The following is a 23,129-nucleotide window of genomic DNA, read 5'->3' as shown; positions in this document are numbered from 1 at the left end:
CAAAATGATCATTTAAATGCTATTTTTCTTAAATGCATTAACACTCACAGTCAAGACACTTACGATTGCATTTTCATTCAGTGTCCCGCAATGAATGTAGCAAAATTCAATGTGCACATTGAAAATGCATTCCGAGCCGATCACGTCTCCGCCCCCTCACGCCATGTCAATCACTGCGTGAACAAGGCGGGGCTTGCAGAAGGTCAAGAGACTCAAATCTCAAGAAGAGGATTCAAGTGAGAGAACATGGACAAGACCGTTGGTCCGTGTACGTTTTGATCATTTCGGTTTATTGCTTCAATATTTCATTTGCACTTGTGGGCGGAGCTGAAACGCTGCTTTCATCTGATTGGTCGAATCGCTCAACCTTCAACTCGGTCTTTTCATTCTTTCAGGCAGAATAAGAGTCAGTGCGAGTGAAGCACTGTAATGTCTGAAACTACACTCACTGTTAATTAGCATAATAGTTGAATCAGATGTAGCTGGGCACATAATTCGTGCTGCTGAGACCTGCAAATTATTTCTAGGTTGTAGTATTGTATGAATATTGTCCCACTGATAAATACAGTGCAAGTAGTTCTGTCTCTTTGGAAAAAAGTGAAGTGGAAATAAAAATCAATAATAGACTGAACAGTTCCATGTCTGTAACATTTACCACTCTCATCTTTTAAGTCATAAGGCACTAGGTATGTGTGTGTGACATTAATAAATAATTGTAAAAATTGATATTGTTACATTTCTGAAATAAAAATAGTAAAACCATTAGGCCACGACTCCCCCCAAAGACCCCACCCCCCAAAGTCTGCTTCCAGAAGACCTGGCGCACTTCATCTTCACTGATCTGAATTGAGGGTGTGGGGGAGATGGGGGTTGCAGGAGGTGTGAATGGTTGTGTGGAGAGGTGTTCAGGGAAGGTGATGGGAGTTCTTTCAAACCTGCAGTAAAACTCGTTCAGATCATCTGCCAGTCGTTGATTCTCCACAGTGCTGGGGGATGGTGTCTTGTAGTTGGTAATCTCTTTCAGACTTTTCCACACTGATGCTGAGTCATTGGAAGTGAACTGAGTCCTTCGTTTTTCAGAATAATTCCTCTTTGCCACTCTGATCTCCTTTTCCAGTGTGTATTTAGCCTGTTTATACAAGACATTGTCCCCCTTCCTGTAAGTATCTTCTTTGACCTGACAGAGCTGTCTGAGTTTTGCAGTGAACCACGGTTTGTCATTGTTGTAATTTAGTTGAGTCTTGGTAGGAATACACATATCCTCACAGAAACTGATATATGATGTTACGGTCTTTGTGAGTTCATCCAGATCGGTGGCAGCAGCTTCAAAAACACTCCTATCAGTGAGGTCAAAACAAGATTGTAAATCCTGCTCTGCTTCATTAGTCCATCTTTTTACAGTCCTTAATACAGGTTTAGCTGGTTTCAGTTTCTGCCTGTAGGTCGTATGAGATGAAGCAAACAGTGATCAGAGAGCCCCAAAGCTGCTTGTGGAACAGAGTGATATTCATTCTTTATTGTGGTGTAACAGTGATCCAATATATTACTGTCTCTGGTGGGACATGTGATGTGCTGTCTGTATTTTGGCAGTTCACGGGAGAGATTGGCTTTATTAAAGTCCTCAAGAATGATTAAGACAGAGTCTGGGTGTTGTTGTTCCGTCTCTGTGATCTGATCAGCGAATTTCTGTAAAGCCAGGCTCAGGTGCGCTTGTTGAGGTTATTTTTTCCCAAAATAACCACTATATGGAATCAAGATATATTTATCTTGTTGATATGGACTATGCAGACGAGAGTAATGTTTACCGTGAAGCTTACACTGCGATGTGCTTGAGAGAAAACAGAAGTTGACCATATGATTTTCACCAGTAAGAAAAAAAGTGTTTTAAAGTTTGTTGTTTTGCAGAACATCACAGTTATATATGACATGAGAATAAGGCCTGAAGTTAGGAAGAACATTTTAAGGAAAATATAATTATATTTTCATAATAATGTTTTTCCTTCTCAAACCTTGTCTGTGGTCTAAACAGCCCTGGCCAAACGGGGTGCATCTCTTCCCACTTTGATATTTACTGCAGTTACCATGTTCTGGACTTTACATATTTTCTTTTTTCCCCAGATGTAATCGATAAAGGTGGTTGAAAATTATCTCAATGTCAAAAAAAAAAAAAAAAAAAAAACAACAACAACAAAACCTCTCTCTACCTGCTCAATCAACTACAATCTCTAGATTATAAAACACTGCACTCTGTCGGCAGTAACATATAGAGACCACGGCTTGTAACTATACTCCAATTACTATTTTGAAAATTATAACGCGTTAAATTATTCCGTTATTAAAAAAGTAGTCAAATTACAGTAATGCGTTACTAAGTAACACGTTATTGCCCAACAATTTCCAATAATAATTATATATTAAAAATTTTTTTACAGATGCAAATATGTTAGAAACGATGCATTGTGATATAAATGCCAACTTGTAACCATAATGTGTGTGTGTGTTTCATATTTAAGGTAACAATGCAACACATAATATCATATTATTGATATTAATAATATATAAATATAATATTAATAAATATAAACAGCTTAAAACACCCCTCTTCCATCTTTATTAGACCCCTCTAACTTTGGCACACACTATTCTGATTCTATTCTTTAAAAAGAATATAAATAAATCGAACTACCTTTCTAATCTTTTTGTATTCTATCTATTTTCTTTTTATTTATTATACAATTATAAAAAAGACCTCTAACACTAGCTTGCTCTATTCTTTTTCTATCTGTTTTCTTTTTATTTATTATATTATTTAAAAGCCCTTGCTACATGTACGGTGTTAACCTGACTGAGACTTGTTATAGCACTTATATATCATTGCTCTTTTTGTTGTTTTTGATTGCTTCCACTGTCCTTATTTGTACGTTGCTTTGGATAAAAGTGTCTGCTAAATGAATAAATGTAAATGTAATGATATGAATATATCTGTAGTCACTATTGATTAAATTGGAGGAAATTCTGCCCATTCCACAGCTAGGAAAAAAATTATAAAAGCACTTATGTTCAACTACTGAAGTGGTATTCTGGAACTGTGAATAAATTGAATAAAAGAGCAAACTAACAACAACAATAACATCTTCATCAAACAAAAAACAATTTACCTTAGATAAAGTTTATTAAGTTAATTAATATGTACATACAGTACAGTCAAATGTCTGGACCCATTACTATTTTTAATGTTTTTGAATAAAGTATTTTATGCTTATCAAACCTGCATTTATTTGATAAATAATATCCTGTAATATTCAGCAAGTTTGTGTCAAGTGGATAAAAAAGTGTTGGTAAAGAGATATTGTTATAACATATATAAACAACTTCTTTATAATCAACAAATCCTGAAAAAAGCATAAAAGATATAAAATAAACATTAAGCACTGTTTCTAACATTGATATTAAATCAGCATATTATAATGATTTCTGTAGGATCATGGGACACTGAAGACTGGAGTAATGGCTGATAAAATTCAGCTTTGATCACAGAAAAATATTTTAAAGTAAAATAGAAAACTATTATTTTAAATTGTATTTTTTTAACAATGTTATTGTGTTAATACTTGTTTTTCAAGTGTTTTCTCTTTATGCAGTCTGAAGAACAACTGTATCACAGAAGGAGGTTGTCATGTTCTGGCTGCAGCTCTAAATTCAAACCCTTCAAATCTGACAGAGCTGGATCTGAGTGAGAATAAACTAGGAAACCCAGGAATGAAAATCATCTTGACTCTGTTTGAAAATGAACAGTGTAGACTGGAAAAGCTGAAGTAAGTATTTTAAAATTGTATCCAATTAATTACCCAGACTCTAGTGACCCACCACAGTTTCATAACTTTGAAAATATTTGATACTTCTCATCTGGACTGCACAATTAATTAAAATGAACCTGACACTGTGATATGTGTTAGTGCAATTATCAAATCAAAAAATGCTGCATTTGCATTAAATATACAGTCTGCAGTAGGGATGCTTTGATTGGCTTTTTTCACTTCCGATACCTAGGGTTCAGTATTGGCCGATACAGATACCGATCCAATACCAGTTACCGGATATTCTTACAAAACATTCAATTCAATATAGATGAGTAAATAAATCCACACAAACTATCAGATTAAATCTGTCATTTGAGAACAGCGTGAGTGATTCAGCTGTACTGTGTCTTCTCTCTTTGACTCTCTCAAAGCGGCTTCTCATCGGCACATCTCATCCGCACTAAAAGAGCTGCTCCATGCTGTGATGCTAGACTTTCACTCACATTCTGGGACAGTTGTCAGCCCTAATCGGGTCATTGTTGCATCATCACAAAAATGAATCACTTGCACATGTTTTTAAGTCTTTTTAAGCCATTCGATACTCCAGAAGTGGGTTTTATGTGGGCTCACAGCCAAAGTGTGCAAAAGTATCTAAGCATGGCCTGTGCGTATAAAGTCACCTCGCGAGTGTCATATTGAGATTTTCATTTAAAAAACATTTTGTACTTTGTTGAGCTTAACCATCCAAATAAATGCAAAATAACATCAAATACACTGTCTGTTTTGTCTTAAGTGAATGTAAACAGTTGAGAAAGAACACGCATGTGTATCAGTATTGGATCTGTGCATTTGGTCTCACGACTGCAGCCTGGGGTGTTCACATCTCGCTGCTTTTGCACGCTGAAGTTCGTTATTTCAAATTTAGAAGTGCGGCAAGCATGCTCATAATAGAAGATTTTCATTATATCACATGCACGCTATACGTCATTTGCGCGTGAGGAGGGGAATCTGGCAAAATGAGGTGATGGATCGGATTTCAGAGGTTCTGGATCCGTCTTATTCCAGAACAAATTATGCCCTGGGCATCACTCAAAATCTTTCAGTGTCTATTAACTACAACACAACCAACTCACACTGAACAAAATTCTAAATGCAACACTTTTGTTTTTGCCCCCATTTGTCATTAGCTGAACTCAAAGATCTAAAACTTTTTCTATGTACACAAAAGGCATATTTCTTTCAAATATTGTTTTAGGATAATTCATCCACCTCACTGGTGTGGCATATCAAGATGCTGATTATACAGCGTGATTATTGCACAGGTGTGCCTTAGACTGGCCACAATAAAAGGACACTCTAAAATGTACAGTTTTACTGCATTGGGGGGTATGGGGGTGTCCGAAAACCAGTCAGTATCTGGTGTAACCACCATTTGGCTCACGCAGCAATACATCTCCTTCACATAGAGTTGATCAGGTTGTTGATTGTGACCTGTGGGATGTTGGTCGACTCCTCTTCAATGGCTGTGTGAAGTTGCTGGATATTGACAGTCATCAGCTGTTCTTGTATGTTTTCAGCTTTCAGGAATTGTGTTCAGATCCTTGCAACATGGGGCCTTGCATTATCATGCTGCAACATGAGGTGATGGTCACAACACTGGGCCTCAGGATCTCGTCACAGTATCTGTGTGCATTCAACATTCCATCAATAAAATGCACCTATGTTCGTTGTCCATAACATATGCCTGTCCATACCATAACCCCACCGCCACCATGGGCCACTCGATCCACAACACTGACATCAGCAAACCGCTCACCCACACGACCCCATACATGCTATCTGCTGTCTGCTGTCTGCTATCTGTCCTGTACAGTAAAAACTGGGATTCATCCGTGAAGAGAACACCTCTCCAAAGTATCAGACGCCATCGAATGTGAGCATTTGCCCACTCAAGTCTCTTATGACTACGAAGTGCAGTAAGGTCGAGACCCCGATGAGGATGACAAGCATGCAGATGAGCTTCCCTGAGACGGTTTCTGACAATTTGTGCAGAAATTCTTTGGTTATGCAAACGATTGTTGCAGCAGCTCGCTGCGTGGCTGGTCTCAGACGAGGAGGTGAAAATGCTGGATGTGGAGGTCCTTGGCTGGTGTGGTCACACGTGGTCTGTGGTTGTGAGGCCGGTTGGATGTACGCCAAAAAATCTCTGAAACACCTTTGGAGACAGCTTATGGTAGAGAAATGAACATTCAATTCACAGGCAACAGCTCTGGTGGACATCCCTGCACTCAGCATACCAGTTGCACGCTCCCTCAAAACTTGCTACGTACATCTGTGGCATTGTGCTGTGTGATAAAAAGTGTTGCGTTTATAATTTTGTTCAGTGTAGTTTTCCATTAAAATTGCTTAACAATAATTTGGGACAAATGTAAGTGTGTCCTGACTTCACACTAAGCTGGAAGATTGGCAGCTTAGTTTTTTTCAATCAACTTCATTCAAAGATAAATTGATACAACTGTTCATTCTTTAAGTGAACTTTTGACTGTGCACTAGTGGTTAGATTCACTGTTGAAGCTTGAACATCAGAAAAGAGTACAGCTGACACATCCGGTGTGTAACACCTGTGAGATGTCTGAGTCGCAGCGCTTGTCTCTGGAGCTGCTGGAGACAAGGCCTCTATTTGGCTTTGATGGGATTTGTTGTCTACTACCCAACCGCTGACGGCCATCAATCAGACGATATGAAAACGATTACCACTTGTTCAACAAATATATACACTCGTGTACATTCAAACACAATAATTGGGCATACATGGCAAATGCTAGTTCAACAATTTACGTGAGCAGATTACATACAAAGTCAATGCAAAGACGCCATCAGACTATGGATCAGACGAGTCCTCGCGCGGTGGCCGTGTCACTGTTTAGATTGGAAATTTCCTAATTATTTACAAGTAGTTGAAAACATTAGATATATTGGTAGTAATCAGCTGGACAAAATATATAACACTAGCCTAGTGGTTTTTGGATATTTTACTGCAAATATCTTACAATTTGTACCTTTAATATTGTGAGAAAATAATTCATTCTTTCATTAATACATTGAGTGAGTTGGACCCATGACTCTGGATTCTTTAATCCTCTCCTAGTTACTGGACATTAGTTGTGTAAATAGTCCTCTAAGGTTATTTAGAACTGTAACAGTAATCAGTGCATACTACAGCCTTCAATACACCTCATTTTCTGCTTTCACACTTGGTTCGATGGCTTGGTCCGAGCCCGAGTTCGATTGCTTCCGCTGCCCCCGCTGGACTGCGTTCACATTATTTTATTTGGGTCTGAACCACAGTTCGTTTGCGTCATCAAGCCAGCAGCTGTTTACCTGATTGCTTACCGTATTTTTCTGACTATAAGTCGCACCTGAGTATAAGTCGCAGAACCAGCCAAACTATCAGTCCAAAAATACGTCATGACGAGGAAAAAAACATATATAAGTTGCACTGGACTATAAGTCGCATTTATTTAGAACCAAGAACCAAGAGAAAACATTACCGTCTACAGCTGTGAGAGGGCGCTCTATGCTGCTCAGTGTAGACTACAGGAGCACTGAGCAGCATCTCTGGCAGCATAGAGCGCCCTCTGGCGGCTGTAGACGGTAATGTTTTCTCTTGGTTCATGTCAAATTAAATTTGATAAATAAGTCGCACCTGATTATAAGTCGCAGAACCAGCCAAACTATGAAAAAAAGTGCGACTTATAGTCCGGAAAATACGGTAGTAACAACGTCACAGGAGAAGGCGGCATATGCATAAAATAGTTCTCTGCACTTTCATGTATTAATTTTTTTAACAGTTAGATTTGTTTAGTTCAAGTTCAAGTTCAAGTCTGCTTTATTGTCAATTCTTCCACATGTACAGTACATACATACAGAGAATCGAAATTGCGTTACTCTCAGACCCCCGGTGCACACAGATAACATTAACATTAAAGCCTAAAAATCTAGATCAAAATATAAACTGTAGATACAACTATACAATATGGGAATGTTAAAAAAAGACATATAATATGGTGTATTTTTGGAAACACATTCTTTAAGTCAGCATGGTTGAAATCCCCAGCTATGATGAGAAAAGCATCGGGGTGTGCTGTCTGCTGCTCACTGATGTGCTGGTACAGTTCATTTAGTGCGTCATTCCTGTTGCTGATAATGTTGAACGTGGGAATGTACACCGAAATGAGCAGTATAACAGTATATTCCCTCGGCAGATAGAACGGCCGGCACTTAATAATCATAAACTCCACCAGGGGTGAGCAGTGTTTGCAGATCACAACAGTATCGCGGCACCACGCATCATTGATGTAAACACAAAGCCCGCCGCCGCGGTTTTTACCTCCCGCGACGAGAGCTCTGTCCGCTCGATAGCACGTCAGCTGGTCGAGCTGAATAGCGCCGTCTGGAATGCTGTTGCTGAGCAAAAGCTTGGGTACAAAACGGCAGTTATGTCTGTCTAACAAATGTACTGCAAATGATCTAAAGAGTGCTGAAGGCAAACAGAAATGAGATATACAGCTCTTTGTTAGCAAAGTGTCGGTCACACTAATCAGGAAAGTGAGTGAAACACATACACAAACACACATTTTTATTAAGTAATACGTCATTGATAGCGGTTCACTTCATAAATTTAGTACGATTGCATTCGCATCAGCAGTGAACCGTACCATAGTTCACTTAAACCATACCCCAGACCACTCTTTTTAAGGGTTCTTTCACACTAGCACTTTTGGTTTGCACCAGGGTTTGATTGACATCACAGTTCAGTTTATTTGGACAATGTGAACGCTGTCGTCTGAACTCGGGTGCGCACCACATTTTTCATTTCTGGGTTAAAAAAAAAGAAAAACTAATGGATGCAAAAGTACACGGACTGGATACTATGCAAACAAGATTCTTTTTTTCAGTCAGAGTCAAAAGTCAAAGTCACCTTTATTTATATAGCGCTTTAAACAAAATACATTGCGTCAAAGCAACTGAACAACATTCATTAGGAAAACAGTGTCAATAATGCAAAATGATAGTTAAAAGGCAGTTCATCATTGGATTCAGTCCAGTCAGCTTCATTGATTAGAAAGGTTTTTGCAAGAGCACATAACTCACACTAGTCACTAATGACAAAAAAAAAGTTTTTTTTTTGTTCATGCTACTAAAATAACTAATTGATTAATTGATCTTGATTTTATAATATGATTGAGTAGTGGATGAAGGGATGGTTTTGAACCAAATTGTTGCTTTCAATTCAAGTTTATGTCTTTGTAGACTTTCAGACTGCAGTATCACTGAAGAAGGTTATAAAGCTCTGTCTTCAGCTCTGAGATCAAACCCTTCACACCTGATAGAGCTGGATCTCACAGGAAATGATCCTGGAGAATCAGGAGTGAAGCAGCTCAGTGATTTACTACAGGATCCAAACTGTCAACTCAAGACACTGAGGTGAGACATGATGAAATAATGCTAAATAAATGATACGCATGTGAATTATTTGTATTATATAGAAAATGTATTATATTATATTGTTTTAAAGTGTATTATTGTATATTACATTATTTCACTAATTCAGTAAGGTACACAATTTGTTGTTGAAAATGATCAAACATTGAAGATGTGATGCTGCAGCTGCTGCTATTTTGATGATAAATGTCAGCACAGTTTAGTTGTATTAAAAATTACAGACATTTTGGGTCACTAGATGTGCTGGTGTTCAGTAGTTTGGTGTAGAGATCGACCGATATGGGTTTTTCTATAGCCGATGCCGATGTTTAGAGGTCTGGGTCAGCCGATGGCCGATATGTGCCGATAAGTCAATCATTTACATAAGTTTTAGAGCATTTATCAAGTAGAATTTGTCAAGTTTGTTGGAACATAAATGTAAACTTAAATATACTGTAGGAGCCATAAGGCTATTAATAATGTTACTTAATGTCACGGCTGTATGTAGCTAGGGTCTGTACTTCCCCCTGTGGTAAAGGGAAAGAATTGCACCCCTTTTGGGGACTTCCTGAGGTTAGCCATCTTAAACTTAAACACTAAGGCGACACATCTGTTTAACAATAGGCTGTGAGAGGGCTGTGGACCACCGTGGACCAAACGACACAAAATTATCCACAAAGAAAACCGAGCGATGGACTCCATTGTGTTCAGAGAGCGCCGCTCTTCCTGTTTATCCCGAAACCGTCGCGCACCATAATGACGTAAGCGTGCTACGGCACGAATGCTGAAACCCTCCTATGTGAGTGCAGGCCAGAGGGGGAGTGGGGAGGGGGGACAATCGTACTCGGGCCCAGTTCTTGCCAACCGTGCCTAGTGTGAGTACACCCTTAGAGTCTTAATGCGGCCCTGTGTATAATAATAATGTAATAATCAAAGATGCCATTTGAAGCTAAATGCAGACGTTTAAATGGACTAACTATGGATGAAACATGCTGTAATTACTCTACCTTTAAAGCATAAGTTGCACTTTTAACAATAGGTCTATATAATATTCACACAGGGGACATTGTATTAGACTTACAGTTAAAGAATGAAATACTATTTAAACCAATAACACTTTACATTACATTTAGCCTACCTATTTTATCTCACAGTTCTTCTTGTAAATCCAAGTTTATATCTCCTAAGTTCAGACTTTATAGCTTGGTTTACCTAAACAACTGTGAGTTTGGTAATTCTGAGAAAGAAAAAAAAAAAAAGCCAGGGGCTTCATGTATAAAACTTTCTTTAGATTTCATCCTAAAAATGTACTTGCGCACAAAAGCTAGATTTGGCATACACACAAAAGTTTTCAGATTTATAAAACCATGCGTATGAACATGTTTAACACCGTCAAAGGTACAAGACTTTATAGGAAAATATGACATGCTTACTAAAAGTGCTATTTGTATAGTACTTTACATTGCTAAAAATCATTCACTGTCTTGGTCTTGTTTTCAAATAAATGTATCAAAATTAATGTAAAAACAAAATTGTATAAAATACTTCTCAGAAAATCTTTTTAGAATAGAGTGGATCTCTTTTCCACTGGCCAAAGCAGTCTATTGTTTTAAACAAATCAAACGTTTTAGGGTATTTAAATATTTTATAGTAGAATCAGAAATACGGTGTGTATAAATAAGTGTACCTAATTCTCTGACGTGGCATTACTGACAAAATATAGAAGACAAAAAACTTGCATATCTTATCATTGGCTTCAGATTCTGTCCTTCAGTCACAATGCTATTTTCATAATGTTCTGAAGATCACTGAAGAAGTCAGCCTTCATGTTCTGATGACACATCCGGTGTGTAACGTCTGTGAGATGTCTGAGTCACAGTGCTTGTCTCTGGAGCTCCCGGAGACAAGACCTTGATTTGGCTTTTTTTAAAGGATAACAGTGAGTTCAGTACACAGATGTTTGGGAGGAAACAGCTGATCTTTATCAACTGACAGCCTCTCTGTTAATCTTTAACATGTTTACCACTAAACATTCATTTTGGACTGAGCTATATTTGGAAATAAAAACTAAATAAATGCTGTTTTGTAAGAAAGTAATTAGGGCCCGAGCACCGAGGTGCGAGGACCCTCTTGTTAAGAATTGTTTTTATTCTGTTTATTTGTATCTCCAAACAAAAAGTCGTAAAACTGAAAGCATTCAATAATTCAGAATAATATTTAATATGAAATGTATTTTAATCTAAGATGTGGTTTTGGTAATTTTATGTCTTAAATCTCTTGATCTATTTCTGATATTTTTGTTGTGGCTAGTAGAAGTTCTGAATTGCAGTTCATTTAAAAGAAATGCTGGTGAGCAAGTTATTTTTCGGTCATAACGTGAATTTGGAAGGTTCACTAAATTGTACGCTCCTGTAATTTCCATATTTTTTGGCAGATGATGTTAACAGATTTCATCAGATTTGTACAACAAAGTGTTTATACACCTGTTGTGAACTAAACACAAACATAAGTTCACTGTTCAGTTTTCCACTAAAATAAAAGCCTTACATTTTAATGTAAAGAAATTAGGACAGCATTGTAAGTATGGTTTAGGCTTAAGTGCTGTACTTTAAAATGCAAAATATTGTAATAATCAAATTAAAATAATAATTTCACAGTGTGATTATCATGCAAATCTCATATTGGTGGATAAAAGTGACATGACATACACCCAAGTATGGTGACCCATACTCAGAATCCATGTTCTGCATTTAACCCATCCAAAGTGCGCACACACAAACAAACACACACACACACACACAAACACACACACTGTAAACACAAACCCGGAGCAGTGAGCATCATTTATGCTGCGGTGCCCGAGGAGCAGTTTGGGGTTCAGTGCCTTGCTCAAGACTCCTCGGTCATGGCATTGCCGGCTTGAGACTCAAACCCACAACCCTAGGGTTAGGAAACAAACCCTCTAACCACTAGGCCACGACTTCCCCACAAAGTATGTGTCAGAAATGGGATTAGTAGCTAAAATTAGTAGCTAAAGCAGCTATTTGTGTAATTGTATGTATATGTTAATTAGTTGTGTTCTCTCTTCTACAGGTTAAACTGCATCAGTATTACAGATGAAGGTTGTGCTGCTCTGGCATCAGCGTTTAATTCAAACCTCAGAGAGCTGGATCTGAGCAGGAATCAAATAGGAGACTCTGGAGTGACCGAAATCTCCAGTCTGCTGAGAAATTCACAGACACTACAGATACTCAGGTCTGAATTTGGTTAATCTAAACATGAATCAATGTAAAGCTCCAGCTGGTCTGTAAACTGATGCTGTGTCACAAGGAATGGGTCAGTAATGTGAAATTTTTGTGTTGGTGTAGATGCATTTATAAAATATTGACAAACAGATTGATTTTTGGAGATGATGGGAAATGTTAATATCCTAATGGTGTAATAAATGTTTTTAATGTGATTTTATTTATTTAGTCTTTCTGAAGACTTTCAGATTGCAGTATCACTGAAGAAGGTTATAATAAAGTTACATAATTTTGTTATTATAAAATCTTATTACATTATATTGACAATATCTCTTTTTTAATATGCATCAGCATTTTTTTTTATTTTATCCTGGATCTTCAGAAAAGCTTGTATTTGTAAAGTACTGCAGTCTCTGAGGGACTGAGTAATTTTTATTGCAACTGTAGGTCATAATTGTGGGAAATTAAAATGCAAGAATTGCAGATTACGTTCACCAATATATAACTTTACCCAGCTTTACTGTGAAAAGAGTCAATTCAGGCAAAAATCCTGTAGTGCATATTTTTATTTTCTTCATTCTAGAACATGTGCTTGTGTGACATTATGTGTGTTAATGAAGAATAACATCTTTTCTAATAGACTTTCAGACTGCAGTATCACTGAAGACGGTTATAAAGCTCTGTCTTCAGCTCTGAGATCAAACCCTTCACACCTGATAGAGCTGGATCTCACAGGAAATGATCCTGGAGAATCAGGAGTGAAGCTGCTCAGTGAATTACTACAGGATCCAAACTGTCAACTCAACACACTGAGGTGAGACCTGATGAAATAATGCTGAATAAATTATACACATTTGAGTTATTTATATTATATTTTTCTAATAATTTAACGGCCTCGAGTCAATTATTTAGCTTATACTGCGGTTGCCACACCTAAAGACATCAATCAGATGATAGATTTAAAGGGATTCATCTGGTTTTTGTACTTAAATCACTGTTGTGAGTAGGATTATTTCTTCCGCATCTCATCCAATGCCTCTTTTGCGGGATCCAAAACATGATTTTAAAGCTGGTAATGGAGGCTTGAGCCTTTGATAGCATTCTAATGCAGTTATTAATGAAGTTATTAAAAAGAGAGGGAGAAAGACAGAGACGCACAGAGAGAGAGAGAGATAGAGAGGTAGAGAGAGAGAGAGCTTGTGTGAATTAGGCTTCCTCTGTGCTTCCCTCAACAGTGTTCTTCAGCAGTGTCTCTAAACAGCTGTTATTACCTCGCTAATGAGAAATGTCATGTGTGTTTACTTTCAGAAAATCATCTGTCATGTTGTTGTTTTTGTTAGTCCTGTAACTTCTGTTATTACAGCTTTACTATATGTGAAGTGATATGAACTGTAATGAGGTTAAGAGAGCTGCCTGGAACTACGTTCACCGTGCGTTTCCCAGAAAATAATGTTTGTCAGCCAATCAGATTCAAGCATTCAGTGGCCCTGTAGTATAAATTATATTATAGTATTACACTTATTCAGCCAGGTACACAATTTGTTGTTGAAAATTATCAAACATGAAAGATGAGATGCTGCAGCTGCTGTTGGTTTGATGATAAATGTCAGCACAGTTTAGTTGTGTTAAAAGTTACAGGTTAATCAGACATTTTGGGTTAGTAGATGTGCTGGTGTTTAGTAGTTTGGTGCCTCGATAGTTAACATTTATGATTGTGTTATTGTGGACATTTCTCATGAAACATATTCAGTGTGATTTATTATCCTGATTGTTTAAATGTTACTGAATGCACAGTACATTAATTTCCATCAAGCTCAGATTCACAACACTGTAGAGCTACTACAGCAGATCTATCACAGACCACAAACATGTGATGTGTGTCAGCGCAGTTTGGCTGTCTAACATCGGAGAGAGAGAGAGAGAGAGATTGCTTTTTTTTTTGGCTCACACTTTTCTTTTCCTAATTTTACAAGTGGCAAGTTACAAAAAATTAAGCAGTGTCTGATCACAGCCGGGTGTTCCCCGAGTCTGATGATCGCACGGGCATTACACACAATGTTAAACAGACCCGGGACCCGAGGTAATAGATTCGGACCCGACCTGGACCCGGCTGATCATTTAAAATATAGACCTGAACCCGTTCGGGTCGACGGGTCTCGGGTACACTGTGAAGACCTCTAGTCTGAAATAGATGTTGCTCAATCAGGACATTAAAATTATACACACCATAATTTATTCAGAGAATACACACAACATAAAAAATAATCCCGTTTGACTGATTTGCTTCAAATCGGGTGATTTTAGGTCAGCGGTTTGCATGTGACTCAATGGTGCTCTCTGCTGGTAGGGAATAGTAAGACGGCTGATCGAACACTTCTGTGGCTTCACTGCCTTTTGGCAGTTTAGAATGTGATGAGTGATCCAGTCATATATAGATCAGTGCTGTAGATCTACTACAGTAGATATATTACAGGCCACAAACATGTGATGTGTGTCAGGAGAGGATCAGTGATACACACACACACAGACACACACACACACACACACACACACACACCTGTCTGACCCCTGCAGAATTACATCAGATAAATAAAACTATCCAGAGATGGTCTGAACCCATGGCACCTAATAACAAAAGAGATGTAACAAAAAAACTCTTGGCCACTAGGGGCAGCCATAATTAGTACATGCCATTACTTAAACCAAATAAAACTTCATGCACATTTAACACAGTGTTTGGTGAATTCTGCTTGATAATAATAGGAAGAGCCGGCATCAAAAGATCAACTTAATATATCTCTATGAATGCTTAGCTGTCACAAGCTAGTTCTCTCTTTGCTAACTTTCCTCATCTCCTGCTTAAAAGCCAGAACGATCTTCAGATTTTTGAGAATCATGATCTAGTGAGCTTCTGCCCCTGAGTTTATTTTAAATTTACTTTTATCTTGCACATTGAATTGATTCCAGCTTCATCTTCTCTTCTGCAGGTTTTTGGGTCCTGCTGCAGATGAAGGCTGTCAGTATGTGACTGGAATTGTGGGTAAAAACCCGTTACTCCTGAGAGAGCTGAATCTGAGTGGACGTAAACTAGGAGACACAGGAGTGAATCAGATCTCTGCTCTACTGCAGGATAAACACTGTACACTCAACACACTGAAGTGAGTATCTTACATCATTTCACATGTTACATGACTAGTAATGTTATAGTCGTCTGTTTTAATTCTCATTTGAGTCTGACTCCACGTTATAAAGCTTGGAAGAGCCAGGACATGTTTTAATATAACTCTGATTATATTTGTCTGAAAGAAGAAATTCATATACATCTAGGATGTCTTGAGGGTGAGTAAATCATGGAGTAATTTTCATTTTTGGGTGAACTATCCCTTTAAGTGCACAGGGGTTGGAGAAAATAATGTGAACACATTAGAAATATGCAGTATTTTATTAATGTGTTTACCATCGTTTGCCTTTAATACAGCTTAGAATAGATTCATACAACTTTTGAATAGACTTCAGTTAAATTTAGTCTCTAACTTCTGCTGTGACTGCTGAATGTGTTCATGTTTACTGACTACAAACTGAGGATTGAAGACTAATTAAAAAAAATTATATGCGTGTATGTGTATGCATGTTTCTATATTTAAATCTAATTTCATAAAGGCAGTCTGGTTTCCACTGTCACTTCTGGGTCTTCCTCTGGGACAACGGCCAGGGTTTTTTGGCCGACTGGGTCTCTGAGTTTAGGTTAGAGGAGGTTATGAATGAAGCTGGAGTTTCTCTGCGTCTGGAGAGCATCAGTGCCGAGGATCATTTCATAAAGTTAAAGACATTAATAATAACAGCTCAGAAGTCACTTTCAGACAGCAGCGAGTGTTTGAAATAACTTCTGTTTGAGATCTGATGTGGATTATGATCACCTTACAAGGCTGAAATATTTATAAGAGATAAAGACTAGGCACACTAGTCATTAACATTACCATAGTAAACATGGTAAGACCGCTTAAAGAAATCAGAGTCAGCTTCTCATTCAGACGATCACAATAGTGTATTATTTAGTGTAGTGTATAGTAACATGTTTTATCGGTCCTAACTCATCTACGCTCCATGTAAATCTTTAACAAAGCATGCAAACAAACGTCTGCTTTTATCATGTTTGTTTTGTGATCGCGCTGGTTCCAGTGACTTATCTATTATTAGTTTTCTGATAACTTCTTTGTTGGTGAAATGATGGAGTTGTGTGCCGTTGTTCCAGAGAGGTGTGTAAAGGGTGTTTTAATGAAGCGCTGAGGAGTTTCTGACCCGACGGTGGAAACACAGAGTGATTCTGGGCTCAGTGCTACAGGTCTGAATTATTATGAGACACTGACACGTCATCAAAGTATTATAGTCCTTTACCACGTCACAAACTCATCAACACTGATTTTAGTAGATTTTAAACCTGGAAGACAAAAATATTGCAAAAATCTCAAAATGAACTAGAATTGTTCAACAATTAAAATGAATGAATGCTAACATTGTCTTCTATGATGTGCAACACAAACACCTCTGATACAATCTCAGAAAAAGTAGTGTGGGGTTTCATGACCCTTTAAAAACTAACTTCTCATTACCATCACTGACTGTTACCTTGTTTATATATGTCAGAGGTCGCACGCCTCTGGAGCAACTAGGGGTTAAGTGTCTTGCTCAGGGACACATTGGTGTCTCACAGTGGATTCAAACCCGGGTCTCTCACTCCAAAGGCATGTGTCTTATCCACTGCGCCTTCACCATATGTATTTGTAGATTTTTATATGTTCATATATTTTTGTATAGTTCATCTGTCTATATTCTTTATTAAACATGTTTGTGTAAGAAAGACTTGTAAAGTAAGTTGTTGTGTGATCGAACTTTTGAAAATTCTGCTAATACAGCAGGTCAAAAACACAACCCAATATCCAATCATTTCAATTAATAGCAAAAATACACAAACATTTCTCTTTTATCCAGTGGGACAGAACTGTTTTCATTGTGTTTATTAATGGGACACAACAGAGTAGTTCTGTGCTGCTGTATCAGAACATATTCATAGTGTTTATTGATGCTTCATATCATCTCTCTGTCATCAAACACCAGATTAATGAATGTGTAACACAACTGAACAGAACCGGTCCAGACTGGGCTTTATTCTGTGCAGGCATTGCTTCTTCAGTCTGACCTGTTTCAGAGAAATATTACTGTACTTCACATCTACACACACAGACAAACCTACAGTTTTATTTAGATGTGCAAAGTTGAATCTGTGAAGCAAAGCTGATCAAGTCACTGGACAGAGCAGAGCGAATGCATTTACGTTGTAGTGATGTTCAGACCAGAATCAGTTTAAACACAAATACACAGCAGTCAGGACTTTTATTTTAGACAATATGATCAGTTTTAGACACAAGATGAAATAAGAATTATATGACAGAAATAAAAAAGATATGAAAGATTTTAACACCTTTCACACAGGGTTGTTAGGAATTAAAACTTCATTGTATTTCTATAAAGAATCAGCAGAAATTGTACATAAATAATGAGAAGTGTCAATTATTTGATTAAATGAACAACTTATTGGTTTTTCTGTTTTGAAGATCAAATTGTGGAAAATTATCCAGAGATATTCAGACACTCTTCATCTGTTTTTTGTTTTATCAAGACATTGTGACTTTATTAAATCGTTTTCTTCTATCTTCTCTCTTTCTCTCAATGTAGATTAAGATGCTGTGGTTTGACAGATGAAGGTTGTTCTGCTGTGACTTCATGAACATAACGTGTCTGATTCATTGTGTTTTCTCTTTCTGTCTTCAGTCTGTGTGAATGCAGTATTACAGAGGAACAGTGTCTCATCCTGACTTCAGCTCTGAAATCAAACCCATCACACCTGAGAGAACTGAAGCTGAGCTGGAATCAAATAAGAAACACAGGAGTGAATCACTTATGTGACGTACTGAAGGATTCACGCTGTAAACTGGAGAGATTGAGGTCAGTAACATTCACAGACAAGAATCAAAATGATGAAAATCACTTTGTTTAACTCTTATGTGCTGTTCAAGGTCTTTTCAGACCCCAAATGATGTTTGCTGAAATAAAAACATATGTTCCCTTTATCTAAATGATATATATAAAATTATATTCTTTTTATATAAAAACCTATTTAAAAATATATTTTTAATTAATAAATTTTATACATTTACAAAATATCATAAATCCTTCAAAAAGACTACATAAATGTAGAGTAAAAACATTAATAAATGACACGGGGAAGTCGTGGCCTAATGGTTAGAGAGTCGGACTCCCAATCGAAAGGTTGTGAGTTTGAGTCCCGGGCCGGCAGGAATTGTGGGTGGGGGGAGTGCATGTACAGTTCTCTCTCCACCTTCAATACCACGACTTAGGTGCCCTTGAGCAAGGCATCGAACCCCCAACTGCTCCCCGGGCGCCGCAGCATAAATGGCTGCCCACTGCTCCGGGTGTGTGTTCACAGTGTGTGTGTGTGTTCACTGCTCTGGGTGTGTGCTCACAGTGTGTGTGTGTGTGTTCACTGCTCTGGGTGTGTGTTCACAGTGTGTGTGTGTGTTCACTGCTCTGGGTGTGTGCTCACAGTGTGTGTGTGTGTTCACTGCTGTGTGTGTGTGCATTTCGGATGGGTTAAATGCAGAGCACAAATTCTGAGTTTGGGTCACATACTTGGCTGAATGTCACTTCACTTCACTTCACATTTTGTAACAAAATGTCCTTTTGTTGGCTGTGTTCTCTGAATCAATAAATCCACCACAGAATACACGATGGAGGAAAAACACACACACCTTGTTATCCCCATTAATCAGGAATGTCAGTCTTTTATAAAGTGAATTTTACATAAAAAGTTATTTTTATATAAAAACCTATTTAAAATATATTTTTTAATTTATTTTATAAATTTAAAAATATCATAATTCCTTAAACTACATAAATGTGGAGTAAAAACATTAATGAACTGAGTAAAATTACATAAAAAAAAATATAGAGCCCAAACAGCACGAGTGTTGTCCCCAAACGAACAGCACATAAGAGTTCAACAAAACACTTTATACTCAATATCTCATGATGAATGTGTTCACATTATATTTGTGAAAGATTCTTCATCTTAATGATTTGTTTGTAAGATGATCTCTCTTCCTCTGTTTGTCTCTTTCTAGTCTTTATGTCTGTGACATTACAGATGTTTCTTCTTTAACTCAGTCTTTGACAAACACAAAAGCTCTGCAGTTTCTAAAAGAGCTTGATCTGAGAGAGAATAAGATTGGAGACTCAAAGCAGAAGCTCATTGATGTGCTACGAGACTCAAACTGTGAACTGAGGTGAGTAAACTTCACTTTGTGATATTAAAGAGATTAATTTACCTCTGATATGTGAACAAATATATACTTTCAGATATTAGTGAAAAGAGTTGATCAAATGATCATCAAGCTTTATTTCAAAGGGTTTGTGTCAGAATGAAATGTAAAGTTGATAAAAATGTTGAACACAAAGGAGGAAAGAGAAGAAAAGCAGACTGTCACAGCTTTCTACAGCAACAGCTGCTTTATTAATGAGATCAGTAATAGTGAATCATTAGAGTTTGAAATAGATTTGTTCAGATTGTAGGAAAACGCTGGTAAAATCAGAGCAGATTCAGTCGTCCAGCATCACATGATCAATGTCTCTGTCTCTTGTGTGTTTTTACTTTGACAAGCAACACGTCACATTACTTTACACTTACTTTCTGTAAGAGATAATGTCCCTCCAGCCGCTTGTTATCACAGAATAAACCCGACAGGGTGATCAGGACTTGTGTCCTCCTGAAGAGACTTATTCTGTGATAACATCCGGCTGCATCTGCATTATCACACTTATTATATGCTTTCTTGACACACAAGTGAAGAATTAGACACAATTTAGATTCAGCTAAACACTTCTGCTCAGTTAGCAACAACTTTGATTACATGATTTTAATGTAACTTTTCACTGTGATTGAAATATAGTAACTAATTATTACTTTATTCCACTGAACTCTGATTGTCTTCTCTTCTGTTCAATCTTAGAGTATAGAAGGAGTTAAATCACCAGAAGCTGATAAATGCTGTGTATCATAAAGTGAAGTGATCTTGAGAGGAGCAGTAAACATCAGCTGAAGATCCACAGAAGAGCTTCACTACTGTGTCTATGAGGAGAAATAAATGTGTGATAAATGTGTAAATGTGATCCATACAGGTGAAGAGACTCAGACTTTACAATCAAATAATGCAGCATGTGTGTTAGAAACATGATATTGAATGATTAATGTTGCTTTAGTATTCGAGCAGATGATCATTGTGTTTAATGTAAAGCTGGAACAGAGGAGGAAGAAGCTCAGATGAGTCTGTCTGGCTCTTCAGTTTAATAATATTTCTATTAAACTCATTCATAATGATTCAGATGTTTAAATGTGATTGTCAAGTGCAGCACTTAAATGTGTCAAAAGATATAAAGCTTTATTTGACTTTATATTTAGTTGTGTGTGTGTTGTTAATGTACAGATATCCAGTATATAGTCTTTGTTCTGTGGATGGAGTCTCTCCTTCATCAAATCAACTAAACATTTTCACAAGTTAACAGCATTTGTGTCTTTCACTCTCCTCTAAATACTCAAACACATTCAGTCTTTTTAACACTTTTATATTTTCATGTAATACAATGCTACATACAGTTAAAAACAAGTGAAAAGTTTACTTGTCTGTTTTAAGTATTATTAAACTGTTTTAAATATAGTCTAACTTGTAGACATGAAACATAAAGCATAAATAGCTAATGCATAATAACAGAAATGTTCCCATTATATGTACAGCAGGTATTTTTTTAATTTATTTTATTTTTATGTTTCTCAGTTAATATATTTCTAAAGGTGCTGTACTTTCTTAATTGCGCCGCATGAGTAGTTGTTGGTCAGAGATGTTTTGGAGCATAAGATCTGCAGGATTCTGGAGGTTCATCACGTGGAAAGTTGATCGTTAGGTAAAGAGCTTCTGTCGTTCTCTAACATTCAGATCTGTAGAGTAAGGTGGAAAGGACACAGCTCTGATACAGAGTCATTCTAGTGTTGGACCTCCACATATTGTTCAGTGTTATAAAGCTGTTTCTGCTCTTGCTGATGCGTCTCTTGATGTCATTGTCTGTCCTCCATCATGTCTAATGATGAAGCCCAGGTCTACAAACTCCTCATTTCTACAGAGGTCTGCTCCTGTACTTTAATTGCTGAGGGGTTTGAGGTGTTCAGTGTTATCATCTCTGTTTTCTGCTTGTTGATCTTCGAGTCTAGTTGTCTGAGTCCAGATGTTTTCTCTGGTGAGGGTGTAAGAACAACAGCTAATCATCAGTGAAGTCAAGATCTTCTCTGGATAATGCTCGACTTAAACAGACAAACACTTCATGAGTCAACTGTCAGCTTTCCTCACAACAGAGAGCTCAGACTCAGATGATAATAAAATAACTTTATAATATTCATACACCAGACAGTTGAGTATCTAGAGAACAGTATGCACAGTGTGTAGTGTGTCATTCAGGATTTCATTTGGATAGAAATTAAAAACCGTCAAATGGTCAACAAATGAACTTAATGAACTTCAGCATATATATATAGTATAGTATATATATATATAGTTATTTCAGACAGCGAGCAGACAAACAACTATGACTGGGACTGTCATACACATAACATTATAATGAGGACACTATTATAATAAAACGCTGTGAATGTTTAGAGTTGAGTTGTCGTGTTTCTGCTCGTTGTTGTGTGAAGATCGCTTCCACAAAAGGATTCATTCAGAGACACACAGACACGTTCACTTCTGCGTTCAGGGGACTCTGTGCAGATAGATATAAGTCTAATATTAACGTTATGCTGTATAAATAACGAAGCGTATAATATAAGAGATAAATGATGAGTTAAATCCCGTTTATTATAAACCTGCTATCAGATGCTTCATTAGTGGCCGGGTTTCTCGACAGCGATTGATCTGAGAGTTTAAGAGCGTTTTCTGAGAGTCATTTTACGATCTTTCGTTATTGAATCACGTGTTTCCCAGAAATGCACTTAACACAATCGCAGTATCTGTGCTTTAAGAGCTGCTTAGAGTCGCTGTCCGTTTGTCAAGTGCTGAAATCTCATCTTATAGAGTGACTCGTGATTGTAGCACACGCTCGTTTACTGAAATGTTCATCTAATGCTGTGTTCAGACTCTGTCAGCAGATTGTCATTTGACTGACAGCTTCTGATCAATGTGGAAGCAGACAAATATCTCCAAATGAAAGAAAACTCGGGTTTATCTTTGCAACAATACCCTTCACAAGGCGTTCAGATGAAGAAAAAAAGATGCAACTCCAGAAGAAGGACAGATTCAGTTCACATTAAGAGGAGCATCCAGCAGGATATACAGAAGATCAAAAAAAAAAAAGTGGTAAATGTAACTTGTTTATATCTGTAGACACGCTGTGATAGATGTGTGTGGGGTTAATGGGAGGATTATATCTTAAGGTTACTGAAATATTTCAGAAAACGTATTGTAATGTGATCAGAGACATG

Source organism: Carassius carassius, chromosome 16, assembly GCF_963082965.1.
Source record: "Carassius carassius chromosome 16, fCarCar2.1, whole genome shotgun sequence".
Classification (NCBI taxonomy): Eukaryota; Metazoa; Chordata; class Actinopteri; order Cypriniformes; family Cyprinidae; genus Carassius; species Carassius carassius.
The sequence above is the reverse complement of the archived record's forward strand: the minus strand, read 5'-3'. Positions refer to the sequence as shown.